This window comes from Capra hircus, unplaced genomic scaffold (assembly GCF_001704415.2).
Source record: "Capra hircus breed San Clemente unplaced genomic scaffold, ASM170441v1, whole genome shotgun sequence".
In the NCBI taxonomy this organism is placed as follows: domain Eukaryota; kingdom Metazoa; phylum Chordata; class Mammalia; order Artiodactyla; family Bovidae; genus Capra; species Capra hircus.
In genome coordinates, this window is record NW_017212596.1 from 5,570 (window position 1) to 11,574 (window position 6,005).

The 6,005-nt window shown below is 40.0% G+C and overlaps 1 non-coding gene across 1 annotated transcript; it reads right to left on the reverse strand.

The window, feature by feature from the left end:
- Nucleotides 1-3,251: 3,251 nt before the first annotated feature.
- Nucleotides 3,252-3,323, reverse strand: TRNAC-ACA. Its single transcript has one exon. It is a non-coding gene; the product is annotated as a tRNA-Cys (tRNA).
- Nucleotides 3,324-6,005: the final 2,682 nt, after the last annotated feature.

Sequence of the window (6,005 nt, forward strand, 5' to 3'; positions counted from 1 at the left end):
CTAACTCACACACCCCCACACACACAATTAGTATTTAGTGCGTTGCTGCCAAGTCGCATCAGTTGTGTCCAACTTTGTGTAACCCCATAGACAGCAGTCCACCAGGCTTCCCCTCTTAGGATTCTCCAGGCAAGAACACTGGAATAGGTTGCCATTGCCTTCTCCACAGGATCTTCCCAACCCAGGGATCAAACCTGGATCTCCCACATTGCGGGCAGACACTTTACCATCTGAACCACCAATCTCCCTGCTGCTGCTGCTAAGTCGCTTCAGTTGTGTCTGACTCTGTGTGACCCCATAGATGGCAGCCCACCAGGCCTCTCCGTCCCTGGGATTCTCCAGGCAAGAACACGGGAGTGGGTTGCCATTTCCTTCTCCAGGGGACCTTCCCAACCCAGATATCGAACCTGCATCTCCTGTGTCTCCTGCATTGCAGGTGAATTCTTTACTTACTGAGCCACTGAGGAAGCCCTTATGTGAGCATAATGTAAATTAATTTCCTTCAATGACAATTTTAGGAGGCATATTTCAGAATAATCCATTTTAAGCAAAAATTATGTTCTTGATACATTATATGAATCTATTTGAACATTGTGATTTTTTTCAAGTCTCCGTATTGAATAAGTAACAGACTTCCCAGTTATAAACTGTTTATAATAGTCTTACACAAAAACCTAAATGACTCCATTAATGTAGATGACTCATTACAAAGTTGTCTTATTTCACTTAGTGGACTAAGAAGGATTTTGATAAATATTAAGCCTTTTAAATCTGTATTTAGATTTAGAAGGCAAAGCAAGGCAATGCACCTTTGAAGTATTTATGCTCCAAACAGGCCAGTGTGCTCTTAAAGCCACTGTGGTGGTACTAGTTATTTTATAAGATTATAATGTTGATTCTAATAGACACTCCTCAAATTCAAGCCCTCCTCTTCCCACTTTTCACTTTGCAATTCTTTCTCTACAAAACCCAGGGTTAGAGAAAGTACACATACACTGAACAATGGAACTTGAATTAAGGTGTACACAGTGTCTTTGGTTCTAGAAATTTATAATGCTGTGCTGTGCTTAGTCACTCAGTCATGTCTGACTCTTTGCAATCCCATGGAGTGTAATCCGCCAGGCTTCTCTGTCCATGGAATTCTCCAGGCAAGAATACTGGAATGGGTTGCCATGCCCTTCTTCAGGGGATTTTCCCAACCCAGGGATCCAACCCAGGTCTCGCACATTGCAGGCAGATTCTTTACCATCTGAGCCACCAGGGACACCCAAGAATACTGGAGTGGGTAGCCTATACCTTCACCCAGGGAACTTTACCAGCTGAGATACCTGAGAAGCCAAAAATTTACAATAGGTTAGATAAATTTACTGTATATATCTACTTAAAGTGTATAGAAATATGTTGCATGCTAATTTAAGCACCAAGTGGTCATAAAGTATAGAAAATTTGCCTTCAAGTGGCTAAAACACCCTTTAATTTTATGAAAGTAGAGGATTTTTAATTTAATTTTAACTTTTACTAGAGTATAGTTGCTTTAAAAAGCTCAGCTAGAGTTCCATCACATCCACTAGCTTTGTTCATAGTAATACTTTCTAAGGCCCACTCGACTTCACACTCCAAGATGTTTGGCTTTAGGTGAGTGACCACACCAATATGATTATCTGGGTCATGAAGACCTTTTGTGTACAGTTCCTTTGTGTATTCTTAATCTCTTCTCCTTCTGTTGGGTCCTCTCTGTTTCTGTCTTTTTGTGCTTTCCAGCTTTTGATTCATTTGGCCTGGAATTTCACATGATGTACTCTGCATATAAGCTAAATAAGCAAGGTGACAATATACAGCTTGGATGTACTCCTTTCCCAATTTTGAACCAGTCCATTGTTCCATGTCCAGTTCTAAATATTTCTTCTTGATCTGCACAGATTTCTCAGGAGGCAAGTAAAGGGGTCTAGTATTATCTCTTCAAGAATCTTCCACAATTTGTTGTGATCCACACAGTCAAGGACTTTAGTATTTGGGACATCAAGTGAGCCTTAGGAATCATTACCATGAACAAAGCTAGGGGAGGTGATGAAATTCCAATGGAACTATTTAAAATCCTAAAAGATAATGCTGTTAAAGTGCTACACCCAATATATCAGCAAATTTGGAAAACTTAGCAGTGGCCATGGGACTGGAAAAAGTCAGTTTTCGTTCCAATCCCAAAGAAGGGCAATACCAAAGAATATTCAAACTACTGTAAAATTGCACTCATTTCATATACTAGAAAGTTAATGCACAAAGTTCTTCAAGCTATGCTTCAGCAGTACATGAACTAAGAAATTCAAAATGTACAAGCTGGATTTAGAAAAGGCAGAAGAACAGGAGATCAAATAACCAGCATTTGCTGGATCATAGAGAAAGCAAAGGAATTCCAAAAAAAATCTACTTTCCCTTCATTGACCACACTGAAGTCCTTGACTGTGTGGATCACAACAAATTGCGGACGATTCTTGAAGAGATAATACCAGACCCCCTTACTTGCCTCCTGAGAAATCTGTGTGCAGATCAAGAAGAAACATTTAGAACTGAACATGGAACAATGGACTGGTTCAGAACTGGGAAAGGAGTACATCCAGGCTGTATATTGTCACCTTGCTTATTTAACTTATATGCAGAGTACATCATGTGAAATTCAGGCCAAATGAATCAAAAGCTGGAATCGAGATTGGTGGGAGAAATATCAACAACCTCATATATGCATATTATTTCACTCTAATGGCAGAGAGGCAAAGAGAGACTAAAGAGCATCTTGAAGAGAGTGAAAGAGGAGAATGTAAAAGCTAGCTTAAAACTCAACATTCAAAACACTAAGATCATGGCATCTGGTCCCATCACTTCACGACTAATATATGGGGGAAAGTAGAAACAGTGACAGATTTTTTTTCCCCTTGGGCTCAAAAATCATTGCAGATGGTGACTGCAGTCATGAAATTAAAAGACACTTACTCCTTGGAAGGAAAGCTATGACAAACCTAGACAGTGTATTAAGAAAAGACATCATTTTGCCAACAAAGTTCTATATAGTCAAAGATATGGTTTTTCCAGTAGTCCTGTTCAGATGAGAGTTGGAGCAAAAGAAAGCTGAAGTGTGTTAATCACTCAGTCGCGTCTGACTCTGCAACCCCGTGGAGTATAGCCCACCAGGCTCCTCTGGCATGGAATTATCCAGGCAAGAATACTGGAGTGGGTAGCCACTACCTTCTCCAGGGGATCTTCCTGACCAGGGATTGAACCTGGGTCTTCTGCATTGTAGGCAGATTCTTTACCATCTGAGTCACCAGGGAAGCCCCTCCTGAATATTAATTGGAAGGATTGATGCTGAAGCTGAAGCTGAAGCTCCAATACTTTGGTCACCTGATGCAAAGAACCAACTCTTTGGAAAAGACCCTGATGCTGGGAAATATTCAGGGCAGGAGGAGAAGAGGTTGAAAGAGAATGAGATGGCTGGATGGCATCATTGGACATGAATTTGAGCAAACTCCAGGAGATTGTGAATGACAAGGAAGCCTGGTTTGCTGCAGTCCTTGGGGTCACAAGGAGTCCAGACATGACTTAGCAACTTAAGAAATAGTTGCTTTACAAACTGTGTTAGTTTCTGCTCTACAGCAGCAAAGTGAGTCAGCTATATGCATACACGTATCCTCTCTTCTTCAGATTTCCTTCTCATTTAGGTCACCAGATAGCACCAACTAGTTTCCCTGTGCTACAGTCGGTTCTCATTAGTTATCTATTTTATACATAGTAGTGCACATATGCCAATTCCAATCTCTAAATCTATCCCACCTCCCCCTTCACCACTTAGTATCCATATGTTTGTCGTCTATGTCTGTGTCTTAAAATAGAGGTTTTAATGTACAGTGAAGTAAGTCAGAAAGAGGAAAAAGCAAATATACATTAATGCATATATATGCAATCTATAAAAATGGTACTGATGAACCTATATGCAAGACAGAAAAGATGCAGACATAGAGAACTGACTGTGGACACAGTGGGTGGGGAGAGGGTGGAACAAATTGAGAGAGTAGCATTGAAACATATATATTACCATATGTAAATTAGATAGGTAATGACAGAGGATGAGATGGCTGGATGGCAACACTGGCTGAATGGACGTGAGTCTGAGTGAACTCCAGGAGTTGGTGATGGACAGGGAGGCCTGGCGTGCTGCGATTGATGGGGTCGCAAAGAGTCGGACACAACTGAGCAACTGAACTGAATTGAGCTGAACTGAAGGGGAAGTTGTATAACACAGAAAGCTAAATGTGGTACTCTGTGACAACCTAGAGAGGTGGGACAGGATAGGGGGGTTGGAGGAAGGTTCAAGAGGAAGAGGACATATGTATACTTATAGCAATTATCCTCCAATTAAAAATAACTTTTTAAAAATGGATTCATTCGACTATCTGGACATATAATTGCTATTAAAAATCAAGATTTTAATTATTTAAAGGCAAATGAACCTCACTTATATTGATTTTATTGCCCAAAGAGGGGGATAAAGTTTAAGATAAAATATTTTCTGTGACTTATGCTGCCACAAGAACTTCTCACAGAAGTGAGAAGGCACAGATATTTGGCAGTGGGTTCACTAATCACCTGAAATCACAAGTTCTCTATCTGAGGACAGAACTTCACAGTAGGCTCCAAGCTGTATATTTGAAGCCTCCATGGCAAATGCTCACACTTCCAAATGTCATATGTCTCCCTGGGAGTTTTCAAGTCACAGAAACTATGGTTTAGCTCAGACACAATATAACCTATAAGCTGTTTGTCTTCTCTTTACCACCACATGGACTTCTAGCTCAAAAAAGTGTCAAATTTATTTCATCATTCCTGATTGCATATAGAAGACTGTTCTTCAGATTCTGCTTTAAATATTACAGCATTTTAAAGGTCTGCTCTTTAATTAATGAATTAAATAAAATCTTAGAATGTTTTTCTTATGTTTAAGTGGCATGATTTTATATATTTTGAAGCAATAATTTAACAAAATATGGCTACAAAGTCACAATACTATATGGAGAAGGGGAAGAGTTGAGTTAGAAAAGAGAATTGTGAGGTGGAGCAAAGGGAAATCTCAGGCTGTTTTGTTGGGAATGTAAATTGGTACAGCCGCTATGGTAACCAAGATAAAGATTCCTCAGAAAATAAAAGCCAAAAAAATTGAACTATTATATGAACCAGCGAGCCATTTCACTGCTTGGCATTTATCTAAATGAAATAAAAACACTAATCAGAAAATATAGCTGTTTATACCTTTGTGTTCATTGCAGCAATATGAAAACAACCCCAGTATCTACCAGTAGGTAAATGGATAAAGATGTGGTGTCTTTGTGTGTGTATACAAACATGTATATGTTTGCACATATTTATATACGTGTGTATGTATATATATATATATATATTCAATCTTAAGGGAGATCAATATATATATTATATATATATATATAATGGGAGAAGGAAATGGCAACCCACTCCAGTATTCCTGACTAGAGAATCCCATGGACAGAGGAGCCCAGTGGGCTGCTGTCCATAGGGTTGCACAGAGTCGGACATGACTGAAGCTATTTAGTAGCAGCAACATATATAACAAGGAAAACTTGTTGTTTAATTGCTGTTGTGTCTCTTTTGCATCCCTGTGGACTGTAGCCCTCGAGGCTCCTCTGTCCATGGAATTTCCCAGGTGAGAACTCTGAAGTAGGTTGTCATTTTCTTCTACAGGGAATATTCTTAACCCAGGGATCAAACCCAAATCTCCTGCATTGGCAGGGAGATTCTTTACCACTGAGTCACCTGGGAAGCCAGTGGAATGCTGTTGTTGTTGTTGTTATTCAGTCACCCAGTTGTGTCCAACTCTTTGCGACCCTATGGACTGCAGCACGCCAGTCCTCCCTGTCCCTCACCATCTCCTGGAGTTTGCCCAGGTTCATGTCTATTTCATCAGTGATGCCATTCTCATCCTCTGA